Genomic DNA, 16,403 nt, shown 5'->3' on the forward strand with positions numbered 1-16,403 from the left:
TAAATAAAAAAAAGACATTAATGGGGAAAAAGGATTATACTGGGAGAAAAGGAAGTATATGGGGACAAATTAGATTACATGAAGAGATACTAAAGACCTATTATAAGAGAGGGAAAGAAGGGAGGGATATGAGCATTGTCTGAAGCTTAGATTAAATGAAGAGGCACAAAAAGACCTATTACAATAGAGGGAAACAAGGGAGATTGAGCATTCTAGTCTGAAGCTTAATCTCATCAATTTTGGCTCAAAGAGAATAAATCACTCAGTTGGGTATAGAAATTTATCTTACCCTATTAAAGAAGTAGGAGGAGAAAGGAAAAAGAAAAGGGAGGACCTGGATAAAAGGGAGGGCAGAAACACTAGGAGAAAGGAGTAAGAAAAGGTAGGACAGGTGCTGTGGTTAAAAACAAAACACTACAAAGGAGGGACAGGGAAGAAAGAGCAAAAGTATAGAGGGGAGAAAATAAGATTGAGGGAAATAGAGAGCTGGTAATCATAACTAAATGTAAATGGGATGAATGCTCCCATAAAACAAAAGTGAATAGGAGAGTAGATTGAAATCTTACAATATGTGGTTTACAAGAAACATCTGAAACAGAGATATATACAGAGTAAGAGTAAAAGGCTGGAGCAGAATTGTTGTGCTTCAGTTGAAGTAAGAAAAGCAGGGATGGTAATTCTAATTTCAGATAAAGCAAAAGCAAAAATAGATCTAATTAAAAGAGATAAGAAGGAAACTACATCATGTATATGCACCAAGTGGTAAAGTATCCAAATTCTTAGATAATAAGTCAGTTATAGGAAGAAATAGACAGCAAAACTATTTAGTCGGGGACCCTCAACCTTCCCCTCTCAGAGTTAAGACAAATCTAACCACAAAATAAAGAAGAAAGAAACTAGGAAAAGTTAATAGAATCCCCCCCCCCCAAAAAAAAAAAAACCAACCAAACAAAAAAACTAGATATAATAATTCTGTGGAGAAAACAAAAAGAAATTATAACTTTTTCTCAACACAACATGACATTTACACCAAAATTGAACATATATTAGGGCATAAAAATTCCATTTATTGCATAATCAAATGTAGAAAAGCAGAAATAGTGAATGCTTTCTCCTTTTTAGATCACAACACAGTAACAATTATATTCAATAAAGGGTCGGGGGAAAAGGAAAAGATAGACTAAAAACCAATTGGAAATTAAATCTAATCCTAAATAATGAGTGGATCAAACATCAAATCCCAGAAACAATAATTTCATCCAAAAGAATGACAATAATGAGAGAACACTCCAAAATCTATGGGATGAGCCAAAAGCTGTTCTTAGGGGAAATTTTATATCTCTAAATAGTTACATGAATAAAATAGGGAAAAAAAGATGATTAATGAATTGGTTGTGCAACTAAAAAGCTAGAAAAAGAACAAATTAAAACTCTCAACTAAATACCAAATTAGAAATTCTGAAAGGAGAGATTAATAAAGTTGAAACAAAGATGACTGTTGAACTAATAAAACTAAGAGTTGATTTTATGAAAAAATCAACCAAAATAGATAAACCTTTGATTAATTTGATTAGAAAAAGGTAATGAAAACATCAAATTACCAGCATCAAAAATGAAAAGGGTGAACTTACCACTAATGAAAAAAGAAATTAAAGCAATAATTAGGAGCTAATTTGCCCAACTGTATGCTAAGCAAGTCTGACAATCTAATAGGAATGGATGAATATTTACAAAAATTTTAACTGCCCAGATTAACAGAAGAGGAAGTAAATTACTTAAATAGTTCCATTTTAGAAAAAAAGAAGTCGAATAAGCCATCAGTGAACTCCTTATGAAAAAAATCTTCAGGACCAGATAGATTTACAAGTGAATTCTACCAAACATTTAAAGAACAATTAATTCCAATACTATGTAAACTATTTGGAAAAATACATAAAGAAGGAGTCCTACCAAATTCTTCTATAACACAAATATGATATTGATACCTAAACCAAGAAGAGCCCAAACAGAGAAAGAAAATTACACAACAATCTCCCTGATGAATATCGATGCAAAATTTTAAAATAAAACATTAGCAAAGAGATTACAGCAACTTATCAGAAAGCAAGATAATATATTATTTCCAAGTGGGACTTATACCAGGAATGAAGGATTGGTTCAATATCAGAAATTGACCATATCAATAACAAAACCACAGAAATCATTTGATAATCCATAGATGGAGAAACAACTTTTGATAAAACAGCACCCATTCCTATTAAAAACACTAGAGAACATGGTGATGAAGGAATTTTTCCTTAAAATAATAAGAAACATCATCTAAAAATCATCAAACACAGACATTTATAATGGAGAGAAGTTGAACACATTCTCAATAAGATCAGAGATGATACAAGAATGCCCATTATCATATTATAATTTCATCATTATACATTATCACCACTATTATTCAATATTGTGCTAGAAATTGGCTTTAGCAATAAGAAAAGAAAATTAAAGGAATTACAATAGGCAATGAGGAGATAAAATTATTACTCTTTGCAGATGATGTGATGATATACTTAAGAGAATCCTAAAAAAATCATCCAAAACCCTACTTGAAATAGTTAACTTTAGCAGTGTTACAGGATATATGATAAACCCACAAAAATCATTGGCATTTCTATAATTTACTGACAAAGTCCAGTAATAATATATAAGGAAAAATTCCATTAAAAATAATCCAGACAAAATAAAATATTTAGGCACCTACCTGCCAAGATAAACCCAGGAACTATATGGACACGATTATAAAATATTTCTAATACAAAGTCAGATCTAAATGCAATTGGAAAAATATCGATTGCTCATGGGTAGTCTGAGCTAATATAGTAAAAATGACAATTCTGCCTACTTGTTCAGTGCTATACCAATCAAACTGCCAACAAATTATTTTATAGATCTAGAAAAAAATTACAAAATGCATTTGGAAGAAAAAAGGATAAAAATATCAAGGGAATTAATGAAAAAAAAATTACAAAGAATGGTGGCCTAGTAGCACTAGATCTAAAACTCTTTTATAAAGCACTACTCATCATCAAAACCATTTGGTACTGGCTAAGAAATGGTGTGGACCAGTGTAATAGGTTAGATATACATGACACAATAATCAATGACTACAGTAATTTAGTATTTGATAAACCTCCAAACTCCAGCTTCTGGGATAAGAACTCAGTATTTCACAAAAATTGCTGGGAAAATTGGAAAATAATGTCAGAAACTCAACATAGACATACATATCTCATACCCCATACTAAAATAAGGTCAAAATGAGAACATGATTTGGGCATAAAGGGTGATACCAGTAGCAAATTAGGAGAGCAACGGACAGTTTGCTTATCAGATCTTTGCAGAAGTGAGGAATTTATAACTAAAAAAGAATTAGAGAACATTATGAAAAAAATGGACAATTTCAATTACATTAAAAAGGTTTTACACAAAAAAAAAAATTAAAAGGGAAGTACAAAACTGGGGAGAATATTTTATAGCCAGTATTTCTGATAAAGGCTTCATTTCTAAAATATATAAAAACCTGTATCAAATTTATAAGAATACAAATCATTTCCCAATTGATAAATGATCAAAGGATATGAACAGACAATTTTAGATAATGAAATTAAAGCCATTTCTAGTCAGATGAAAAAATACTCTAAATCACTCTTGATTAGAGAAATGCAAATTTAAAATAATATAGTAATATATAAGATACTGCTATACACACCTCTCAGATTGGCTAAGATGACAGGAAAAAATGATAAATGTTGGAGATGTGGGAAAACTGGGACACCAGTGCATTGTTGGCGGAGTTGTGAAATGATCCAACTATACTTGGAACTATGCCTAAAGGGTTGTCAAACTTGCATACCCTTTGACCCAGCAGTACAATTACTGGGTTTGTATGCTAAGGAAATCATAAAGGAGAGAAAAGGACCCACATGTACAAAATTGTTTGTAGCAGCTCTTTTTGTTGTGACAAAAATTTGAAAAATGAGTAGATGCCGATCAATTGGGGAATGACTGAACAAGTTATGGTATATAAAGGTAAAAGAAAATTCTTCTACCCAAAATGGTGGACAAACTGATTTTAGAAAGGCCTGGAAAGATTTACACAAACTGATATTGAGTGAAACAGGCAGAGCCAGGAATAATAAGTAACAATAAAGATTGTGTGATGATAACTATAAAAGACTTGGTTCTTCTCAGTAGTTCAGTGATCCAAGGCAATCCCAATAAAACTTTGGATAGAAAACGCCATCTGCATCCAGAAAGAGAACTATAAAGATTGAATGGCAATCAATATATGGTATGTTCATTTTTTTTTCTGTTTTTTCCCCTCATGTTTTTTCCCTTTTGTTTTGATTTTTCTCTCCCAACATGATTCATAAAGAAATGTGTATTTAAAAAGTTAATATACGTGTATAACACCAAAAGAAAAATAAAAAAGAAATTGATCTTTGGGGAAAAAAAAGAAAATCTTACCTTTTTCTCTTAGAATTCCATCTGGGGCCAAGTACAAGCCTGATTCCCCATTTTGCCCTTGATAGTCCTTTGCAAAATTCTTGGAAGCAATCTAGTTTCTTCTTCTATTGTATTGTATTAGGTGTACAAAAAAAAAATAGATACAGCACCACTCTCACTAAATGTTAAGAATTTTTTAATGAAAATTTTATGATTTAAAAAAATTTTTTTTTTAGATTACATGAATTTAAGAAGCCCCCTTTGGCCTTTTCTTATACTTCTACCTGCAGATCTTCCACTTCTTTCTCTCTTCCTGGGTGTTACCAACTCCTACATTATTATTCTCTCTACTTAGATTTTGACCACTGCTTATGAAATTTTTGCTTTTCTCCACAACTTTTACTTTGCCCCAGATCAGACACTTGTCATCGCCATCAATTTCCATTCTTCTCTCTATAACGTTTTTAAAGAGCATATAACTTTGTAGTTATAGCAAAAAAGACTAAGTTCCTGAAGACAAGACTTAAGGACACAAAGAGGGTACACAGCAAGTCTGATGTGTTGGAAGGAGAATTGAATTTTTAATCAAATGGTTCACTTCAAATCCCAGAACTTATATGTTTAATTGTTAATGATTTTACCTGTGATATTAACTTTATTGAGGCTCATTTTTTCCTCATCTGTAAAATGAGAGTTAGATGATTTCTAAGGTCCCTTTATAGCTTAAAATCTATGGTTTTAAAATCTACTAGATTCTACTACAGGTGAACCAATTTGGTCTTATAGGATCTTTATGCAGAATTTTTTACATAATAGCATCCCTTTCTGATTCTCTGCTACTTCCAATTAAACCTAGAACTTGGGACCCAGAGGGGGCAGCTGCTACTTTAGGTTCTAGGGATTATTTTATAAATAGCTATTGAGTACACAAGCCTTAACAAGTGTTTCCCAATTAAAAATCAGCCATTAGCTTTAAGCTAAGTTAAGGTATTTATTAAACTTGGTGGTATACTAAAAAATAGTTGGTACTCTCCCCAAAATAAACTTAAAGTATTTACTAATATGGAAAGTTTACAACTTATATGATGTATAATCAAACCTGAAAGAAATTTTTGGACAAGATAATTCTAGTGGGAGATCAAGGAATGCTATAAAGCAGTGGTGTCAAACTCAAATAGAAATGGGAGCCACTAAACTGTACACACAAGGATCCCTACCATAATAGTCACAGTATTGACAGTGTTAAAAATATGATATATTATCTTGTTAAATATTTTCCAATTTCATTTTAATCTGGTTTGGCTGTCCTTGGGAATGATGTGGACTACATGAGCAGCATGCTATAGGTGTCCAACCTCTGCCATAGTCTATAATCTTGATTTACAATTGGTTAAACTGTATACCTAAAGAGTTTTGATTTCCTGGCTTAGTGTCTACCTAGTAGGAGGTGTCTGTCCACTTGGTGAGCACATTTCATCATTATATATTATGTACTGAGAAAAATACTGAGCTTTGCTGAGGTACCTGTGGCTACTTTCCTCCATAAATCATGCCCCGCTGGGCCCAGGTGGGACTCCAGTAATCATCTACATTTCTTTTACTCTGTACTCTTGCCACATTTAGAAGCACATAGGCACTCTATCTTCCTAATATTGTATCTTTGTTCCATTTGACTCCTCTCATCTACCTCTCTGTCCTGAACTCTAAGAGTCACTGTAGAGGGCTTGAGCTCTGAAAAGGTGTATTTGAATCTAGGTCAGCATGGTGCTAATAGTACAGCACCTACTCAGTGTGAGATAATGGTGATGTCATGGATGCTCAGTGTGTTGTAGTGATGTAATGATGTAATCGTACTGAGGTATTTAAGGGAGTCTCAGACACAGAAGGCTCTCTCAGCCACAGACACAAGAGAAGACGCCAGATTCCAGACTCTCTGACCACCCTTGTGGCCCTTTTCTGCCTCCTTCACTTTTCCACTAAGACCTAGGACTCCCACTGATCCCGAGGTCCTCCAGGGAGCTAGTCCGGATATTACAAGTCACCATTTTAGTTCATACTTTGATTGTCAAATAGACTAATCTATTATGTGATTATCTTCTATCCTTAATCAAAACACTTGGGGGAAAAGACATTTCCCTTAATCCTTCTTTCTTCTCCCACAAATACCTTGGATAAAGTCAGAAAAAATGCTTGTCAAATTTTTAAATAATATAAATCAGGGGAAAGGAAGCTCAATCTGACAAGCTGTAATCCTTAAACCAATTTTGGCTCAATCTAGAGCGCTAATATTGACAAACTAATGAAATCCAGGGTAACCAGAATGAAGTCTCTGGGAATCACAGAGAAATGGCTGAAAGAACCGCTATGTTTTTAGCTTAGCTTTTCCCTGATACTCTCTTGTTAAGACAACTGAAGCATGGCTGAACAAATTGTTTAATCTAGTACATTATCCATATTATGGGAAATGAAAAAAGAGATCTTTAAAGGATCCTGGATAGCAGTGAAATGACACAGAGAGAAGTGAGCAGAAAAGCAGAGAACAATTTTTGCCAAAGGACAAGCAACAATATAGGGGGGAAAAACTTTGAAAGATGATCCAATACAATTTTATATAAATAGATTTTTTTTTCTCCCATTTCCTACCCCATTAAAAAAAAGAGGGGGGAATCAAATTTCTTGCGACAAATATATATAGTCAAACAAGCTCGCTCCCCTAATGTACAGAAAAAATATGTATATATAATGTGTATATAAAATATACACATTATATATACATATATTATACACATACATATACATATACACATATATACATATATATACATTATATATATATTTGCTTCATTCCGTATCACATCATCTATCATTGATAATGAATAGCATATTTCCTCCAGTCCTCTGAAATCATAAACTTAGTCATTGTATGATACAGCTTTCAAAGTTTTTTTTTTAAATTTTGCTGTTGCATAAATGAACTCTTGCAGAATTCTGCTCATTTCACTCTTTATAAAAATTCTCAAAATTATTCAGTAGTTTTTGATGGAATAACAATTTACCTAATATTTTACAGTTTGTTTCAATTATCTTGATTGTTTTGTAAATAATATTTTAATTTCTAACTTCCTCCCCTTCTCCCCCCAGGAAATTGGGGTTAAGTGACTTGCCCAGGGTCACACAGCTAGGAAGTGTTAAGTGCCCAAGACAGATTTGAACTTAGGTCCTCCTGAATTCAAGGCTGGTTCTCTATCCACTGTGCCACCTAACTGCCCCTTAATTGATATCTTTAACACTTTGGATTTTGTTGCATTTTTTATCTAGACTTATTACAAGTAAAGCATTTTATAAAAAAAAGAAAAAATGATAAAAATAAATGATCATAGCTACAAAATGTAATACAAAATAACACAGTGTTGGTCTTCATAATTTCACACCATTCACTACTTTTTATTTGGTGTTATTTTCCCTCATTTACATAAGTTGTAGCTTTTCTGTATATATTGTTTTCTGAACCTTTGCTTCAATTTATTTGATCTTGTTCTCTTGCTTCATTTCTTTGGAGTCACTTCTGTCTGGATCTTTCTAATTTGCATTGTATTCAATTCTTGGATAATGTTTACTACCATCTTTTCTGAGCTATTGATTCTCCTTGACATGTTTTTTCTTCCTAGTGACATTTCTTCTAACATTGTTTTTCATTAGGACTGACTTAAAATTTCTTCCAGGTACACTTTACAAGTCCTTGTGGCTAAAATATTCTTTATTCTGAGTCCCTACTTGACTTTGAGATTTACTATATTTTTCTGGTCTTAGCTCTTGGGCTTCTCCTAGTTCTACGTACTTCCTCATTGTGTTTGACATTTTGTTCTGTTCACTTAAAGTTTCATTTTTCATTGTGTTTGAATTACTTGCTGAGTCTTCAGCTTCTCAGAGTTTCTGGATAAAGAATTTTGTGCTCACTTAGGTAAGACTGTCCATATTTCTTATGACTTTGATGGCGATGACAGGTCTTGTTTGGACCTCATGAGTTGTGTTGACTAAAATTAGTCGTCCTTCAAGCAAGATTCCTGGGCTTTGGCTCAGTCTCCTGTACCTGAAGTTAGTTTTGACTTTTCTGAGATCTCCCATATGCCTTAGTGACTTGCTGTGATCTTGATGTGGCCCAAACAAATGTTCTTTTTGATAGCAGGCTTCCTTTGAGATTCCAGATACTAAATATAGTATTTCTTGTAATACTTCTAAGTATTGCCCTAGTCCTTTCTCCTGCTGTGATTTGGGCTGTGGGATTATCTACATAACTCCCCCCCCCCAACTCCTGCTTGAAACCCTGGCCCTGATTCTTGCCTTGGGTATTTAATATTTCCTTACCTTCCAAACATAGCTGCTCAAAGCTTCCATAAAATTCTGGTATGGTGCTATGGTAAAGTCTTGCAATGGGTGGAGGAGCTCATAACTATTTCCCTGGGATGGTGGGGGCCGTTTTTAAAATAATTATTTCTTCTGGCATTTTTAGAGTTGTGTTTTGTTTGGAGGTGGGGGTGATGATAAATCTGCTCTGCTCTTGGGCTCCTAATATACCACCAATGCCCACACAATCAATATGAACTATTTCATTATGATGAGAAATATTCAAAGGAATTCATACCAAGATTCATTTTCTAAAAGGTGATCTTGTTGACCTTTTTTGGGGGGAAATTAGCATACATTTTCATGAATTAAATTTTCCAGCTTCTCAGTAACCAGAAATATGACTTATTTTTTGGATTAATATTGAATATTTTTAAGTCATTGAAAAACCAATGTACTCTAGATAAAAGGGGAACAGATCTATGTGTCTATTATTTTGTGAATGACCTCCACAAAACAGGCTGTCCATTTATTTTATTTAAAAGAACTTTTAAGTTAGCAGGGGAATTAGATCTTTGCCTTCCATATTATCTCCCAAAGTTATGGGAAATATTGATTTTTCTAGATACAATCTTTTTGAAATTTCAATAGTTTGATACTCTAATCAATTTTCCCAGGCACAACTATTTGAAATTTCAATAGTTTGACAAATATTCTAACCATCAGGTGTGGGTTGTCCTGTATTAATATATTAAAGTTAATGCTATCCAATATAATATACATGATGATCAGTATCATTCACTCATTGCTATAAACTTTCCAAGCTAATATGTTGGCTTAATGTTAGCTACCAACCTTGCTCACACTTTTCCTTCTCTAGTATGCTTATAACCTTACTCATTCTTTAAAACTCAACTTAATTGGCCAAGAAACTTTCCTCAAATCCTTGCAACTGGAACTAGACAGTTGATAAACATGTTCATTGATGAAATGAAGATGATGTGAAGTGAGGAAACACAGGATAGCACCAATGTAAACACAATCCCAAGCATGCTGTATGTTGATAGTTAAATAAAATATAATGCTACTCATATTTTATTATATTTTTATTAAAAAAATATTTCCCTAGTTCACTTTTATTCTGACTTAGTCACTACTGGAGATTGGACTGTGTGTTTGCTATCTCTGACTTAAATGACACAACCTTAGTCATAAATTTAAAAATTTTGTCTCCTTCTTAGAAACATGTTGCCTTGGAAAATGCATGCATAGGTACTTTTGAAGATTTGTAAGTCAACTTAAATCATATGATAATATAATCATTACTGATATAATTCAGGCTTCAAAAGTTTTAATTTTTAAATTTTTTTCCTTATCCCTATGGGAGTCTTATTTATGTTTTTTTTAATAACTTTTTATTGACAGAACCCATACCAAGGTAATTTTTTACAGCATTATCCCTTGCACTCATTTCTGTTCCGATTTTTCCCCTCCTTCCATCCACTCCCTCCCCCAGATGGCAAGCAATCCTATACATGTTAAATATGTTGCAGTATATCCTAGATACAATATACATGTGCAGAACTGAACAGTTCTCTTGTTGCACAGGGAGAATTGGATTCAGAAGGTATAAATAACCCTGGAAGAAAAACAAAAATGCAAGCAGTTTATATTCATCTCCCAGTGTTCTTTCTTTGGGTGTAGCTGCTTCTGTCCATCCTTGATCAGTTAAAACTGAATTAGCTCTTCTCTTTATCGAAGAGATCCACTTCCATCAGAATACATCTTCAAACAGTATTGTTGTTGAGGTATATAATGATGGGAGTCTTATTTACAAAGTCCACTACCTCACTGTGGGTTTGGTAAATTTTTGGAAAGGTTTCCACAAATGTGTAAGTTCCAAATATTTGAAATAGAATCAGTCAACAAGACTACATTAAATACTTGTTTGTGTATAGGGCATCGTGAATGTCCTATTTGGAGTTTTTTTCCTCTCCCATGATGTCTCTCTCTCCCACCCCTACCCCCCAATAGGGTCTCTTCTGGGCTTAGTATCTTTGTTTAGTCCTGAAGATTCCTTTTTCAGTGTCTATTTTGTTCTTTGTGCATTTCAACCACACTATAATACAGATAAATTGCCATTAGCCCACTGGTTTCTTTGGGGCCACTGATACTACTAACTATGGTTGCTCGTGGGACTTCTCATGGGACTAAGGACTTTCTCAAATTCAAACAATTGTGTGAAGGTTTTACAGTAGAGGATTGAGACTTTCTGATTGAGAATTCTCCTTACCCCCAAAGTATTTTCTTTTGCAGGGCCCTTGGTGGAAGATACTCAACTATTAAGTATTCTTTTCTTTTTTTTTTAATAAGATAGATTTTTTAAAAAATCAGGCTATTGTAATTTTTTTTTAAATGCACAGAAAATAGAAGGAAGCAGACAAACAATAGTTTTAATAGTATATAATAGTTTTAATAGTATGCAATTTTTTTAAAGCAAGAAATATGAAATGGAGAGTCGTTTCATGTAGAACCCAATTTTTATTGTTTTGCTGTATCTATGAGAATATTCTTTTTTGACATTTAAAAATATTAAATATTTAAAAACAATACATACAAGTGACTGAGAATTACTAGAACACACATATAAGACAATGTTGGAACATTCAATTTAGTAATTATTATAATAAAAGGAATGATTCATGGTTTTATGTATAATCTCCCATTTTCTGGCCATTTTCATTGATAGTTTTCAATTTCATTATAAAAATAATTTTAATGGTTAAAAAAATAAAATCACATATATTTATCAAATTTGCAGATGTCACAAAGTCAGGAAAAATTAATTTCAAATTACAGAAAAGAATGTACAATAGAACTGTAGAATCCTATAGAAGGGTAGAGTACATTGCAATTTGAAAATAATGTTCAATATGAAACCAATGACAAGGAGAATTTGGGATTTGTTCAGATATATACTTTTCTGTCATGATTGAACTACATCAGACTCCTGGTTCTTGAACTTCTAAAATTTTAGTTTTTCAGATATGATTTCAAATCTCACCTTAGGCTATGTTTGTGTGTGTATAAATTTGTCTTTTTCTTAGAACTCTGCTCTTTCTCCACAAAAACTCTTGTGTTGCATTAACAAAATAGTATAAAAACTGTATTTGTCATCAGAGTAGAGGACATTTGGGGATTTAAAATAGTGTTGAGCCTACTGCCAAGTTCTGGTCAGTTCTTTGTATTGCCTGAATTTATTGTTTTCAGACAATCTTATAACACATAAAGTTTAACTTTGTTTAAATATTGCTCCGAGAAGGGCAAATTGATGGCAGGTAGAGCACTGGATAGAGCTCTGGACCTGGTGTCAGGAAAACCTGAGTTCAAATTGGACCTTAAGACACTTACCAGTAACCACATCTGAGCAATTATTTAATCTTGTTTGCCTCAATATCCTCAACTGCAAAATGGGGATAATAGCACCTATTGTTACGGGGTTGTAAGGATCTAAGTGAAATAGTATTTCACAATATTTATTTTCCTTTCCCTCCCTAAAAAGACAAAAAATTAAAGTCTCAGATCACCCAGCTTTTGGTGAGGGACTAAGGCAAAGGTTAATCTTAATGTTTGAGTTTTGTGCCTTGAAATGTAGAGATTATAGATTTCTAGTTAAGGGTTGCAAAAGGGTGCAGGAATGAGATTTAATTCTTTAGTTTACTGTAGGAATGAATGGAGGATAATACTACTTAGTCTTGGAAAGACAGGGTTGGATTCAATTGTGAAAAGCTTAAAAAAAGCCAAGGGAGTTTATATAAATATAAATATAAATATGAATATAAATATAAATATATTAAAATATATATGAAATGGACATATATATGTAAATACACACATACACACATTATTCTAGTGGTTACTTGAAATCTTAAAATTGGAATGAAGGAGAGTGGAATCTATGAAAATCCAAGAGGAAACTTAGGGACCTGAATTTGAAACATTGTGTAATACTAAAAGCACAGGATGCTGATGTATATGTGGGAAGAAAAGAATGAGAAATTTCAAATACCTTGTGAGTTATGAACCAAGACGACTTGCTTTCAAATGCAGTAGAAGGGATAGGTTTGAGGAGAAAGAAAACAATTCTGTTTTCTGTGTGTTGGATTTGAGATGTCCAATAAATTTAGTTGGGGGCTGGATATACACACACAGACATGTGTGTTATCAGAAAGATAACAGGAGAGTATTTTACATACAGATAAGGATGATAGAATGGACAGAGTGCTGGGTCTAGATTCAGAAAGATTCATCTTCCTGAGTCCAAATTTGGCTTCTGACATTAGGCCTGTGTGACCCTGGGCAAGTCACTTAACTCTTGTTTGCTTCAATGTCCCCTTTTGTAAAGTGAGGTGGAGAAGGAAATGGCAAATCACTCTAGTATATTTGCCAAGAAAATCCCAAATGGACTCACCAAGAGTTGGACATGAAATGAACAAAAAGGAATTGAGAGATAGAGTTAGATGAACCAGTGTATATTGAGTAACACATGGCCTGGAGGCAATCTTAAAGCCAATCTTAAACATGCCTAGGAATACACCTTGGGAAATCACTCTATTGCATCTCGGTTTCATAAAGTTTAAGAGGAGGATAATAATATCTTATCTCTCAAGTTATATCCCAAATGAGATAATATTGATAAAGTTAGGAACACATTGTAAGCACATACTAGTCATTAGTAAATGCTTGTTTCCTTCCCTGTAATGGAGGGGGAAAATCTTTTTTAAAAATTAATTTTAAGATGGGGAATTTTTTTAGGCTGGTTTATCCCTTGTTTATCCTATCAATCTCTTTGCATTTGTGTTAAAATGTTAAATAGCAGTAGTTCTTCTGTTGTGCAAGAGTTCTTAAAAAAAAATCTTTAAATCCCAATGTCATTAAAATTACGGCATAAAATCTATCAAATGCATTCTGCTCCATTTTCTCATTCAATTGCCTTAGTTTACTGTTCTTTTGCATTTGTGATTCAACTGAAATATAATTAAATTTCAAATAACTTAATAATGGATTCTTAAAATGGCTAAATAGAAAAACTCCTTTTTCTTTTAACCCTGCTTACAAAGCAATAAAGCTACTTATATTTTCCAAAATCTATTTTTTTCTTTCAAATTTATTGGTCATAATCCCTGTAAATGTCTATATTGTTTTTCTAATTTAAACACTTTTCCCCTTCTTTTCTTTAAAATGGATAGAGGTTGTAGAAATAACTATTTTATAGATGATTGTCAGTCATTTCGGTTGTATCCAGCTTTTCATGACTCCATCCTATTTGAGGTTTTCTTGGCAAAGATAAAGGAATGGTGTGCTATTTCCTTTTCTAGTTCATTCCATAAAGGAGGAACTGAGGCAAAATGGTTAAATGGTTAAAAATGGTAAAATAGCCATATAGAATGGATTTGAACTCATGAACATGAGTCTTTCCTGATTCCAAACCCAGTACTTCTAGAGGTGATTACAAACTGAGAAGCCAGCCCATAGAGGGAACAATAACTGGTTGAGGGTCACTGACAGATCTTGTTATATTTTCACAAGAATAAGAGTCCTATGGTTCTTGACTCCTTATCCATTTACAGAGAGATGAGAGAAAAAAGTTTGAGGGGGGGATACGTAAGATATGGCAGCCAAGCTTCTTTTATGGAATTGAAGGGAAGGGGATACTTACTTATCCCATTTTGGTGAAGCTCCCCTTGCAAGTCTAGATTATTAAGTAAGAAATTTGAAAAAAAATTGAAATATAGAGCCTAATGTCACATATTAGAATTTTGAATACCCTTTCTGAGTAAAAAAAACAAAACAAAATAAAACAAAAACCCAGGTGTTATCATACATATTCCATAAACACAAGATTCTCCTTTGTGATTCTTTCCATGAGATTTTTAAGGCTCAGGCTGCTCAAATTATAAACAATGCTAAGCATTTTGAAATACAGACTTTGATGGAGAAATTTTTTTGTCCTGATGGCTTTTTGTCTTTGCTTGAAAACATCATTTTGGGTGCGGAGATGGGGGGGAATCTTAGTTTCTTCTTGTTCTTTTCCAAAGCAGATAGCCACTTTGGTGATAGGTTCTTCTTTGAAAATCTGTATTATAACCAGCAGCAGCGTTCCTAACCTGTTGATGGTGTTGAAGTCTTTCAGACACTGTACCTATCTCTCCCCTCCCCTTCCCAACCAGTTTCAGATTTTTAATCATATTAAAATCCTCCTCAGTTTATAGACAGTGTAGAAAACTGATTTTTCACCTGTGATTTGAATACCCATCGCCCATTTTGCTCAGATTTCTGGTATGGCTTGTCAGACAACAACAACAATATGTAAAATGTGTCACAATCACAAAATGGAGTTTAAAATCAAATAAAAGCTAGTTGACAATACACAATGATCCCATTGTCCTGTGTGTTTATTGTTGTTGTTGTTTGTCCTTTATTCTTGAAAACAACCAATGACATCAGGAGGGTGATGCTATGACATGCAAGTAAATTGAATTTTAAGTGAGGTAGTCACCTACCTCACTCTCCCCTCCAGAGCCATCTGGGTCCAGTGGCAAGATAGAGATCAAGAGACTGGAGATGGCCCTGGATGCAGTGGGAGACATTGGCCTTTATAAGTGAGGTCTTTAACAAGTCTCAGTTTGACAGAGGCAAAGCCCAATCAATGATTAAAGTTAGGTAAGGAATGTGTTATTTATGTTAGGTATGTATACATTACCTCCCCCAAATAACTCATTTCTCTATTAGCACAAAAGTTTAGCAGTAATTTAACATAAACATTTAAATAATCTTTGTATAGATGTCATTGAACAATTTCTCTAAAAATAGGATTATATAGTTTTCTTTATTGGTCCAGAATGTATATGGCAGCTCTGATGCTGTAGTATTAATAAAATGATACATGTGTAAAAAATTGAAATATTTTGTCTTCATGATAATGCATATTAAAAATTAAGAAACACTTTTTCAACTCAAACTCTTTCCAAAATACTGGCAAATATTTTTTTCTTAATGTGAAGAGAATTTTGAGGGGAGAGTTTGTTAATGTTAACTTTTGTATAGTATCTATAAATTTGACCATCCAAATATGACCAACCAAAATGTTTCTAATAAAAAAGGATTGAGATGGACAAATGCTATCTATCTATCTATCTATCTATCTATCTATCTATCTATCTATCTATCTATCTATCTATCTATCTTTGTTAATGCTTTGGAAAGACCAAAAGAGAAATGGATCCTAAGAAATGAATTATGTATTTTCTTTCTTTTTTAGTGAGTAGAAGTGAGAGTAAAAATGCTTGTTAGTTTAAAAAATTAAATTTAAAAATGAGTAGGTGATAATTCAGATAGCACTTCAAAGTTTGTACTTTCTCTTAAAGACTATGAGAAAATTATATTGTAATGTTAATTGACATCCTCTCCACTTCTGATTGGTGATTAATCAACATAGCAGCTGCTGACAATAAATAGTCTAAGCACTCATATTGTTGTCCAGTTTGTTTTTTTTTGTTGTG

The 16,403-nt window shown here is 33.1% G+C and overlaps 1 protein-coding gene across 2 annotated transcripts in view; it reads right to left on the reverse strand.

The window, feature by feature from the left end:
• The window catches only part of LOC127558978 (histone H2B subacrosomal variant-like), a 31,403-nt gene that overhangs the window by 13,657 nt on the left and 1,343 nt on the right, over window positions 1-16,403 (reverse strand). The window contains exon 2 of one of the 2 annotated variants that reach the window (XM_051992409.1): window positions 14,751-15,008. The exons of the other annotated variant lie outside the window; for it this stretch is intronic. The gene's annotated coding sequence lies outside the window, so the exon portion shown is untranslated. Of the gene's footprint in view, window positions 1-14,750; window positions 15,009-16,403 lie in introns of those variants that run through there. 2 annotated transcript variants of the gene reach the window in all.

The sequence above is a fragment of the Antechinus flavipes genome, chromosome 1 (genome assembly GCF_016432865.1).
Source record: "Antechinus flavipes isolate AdamAnt ecotype Samford, QLD, Australia chromosome 1, AdamAnt_v2, whole genome shotgun sequence".
Taxonomy (NCBI): Eukaryota; Metazoa; Chordata; class Mammalia; order Dasyuromorphia; family Dasyuridae; genus Antechinus; species Antechinus flavipes.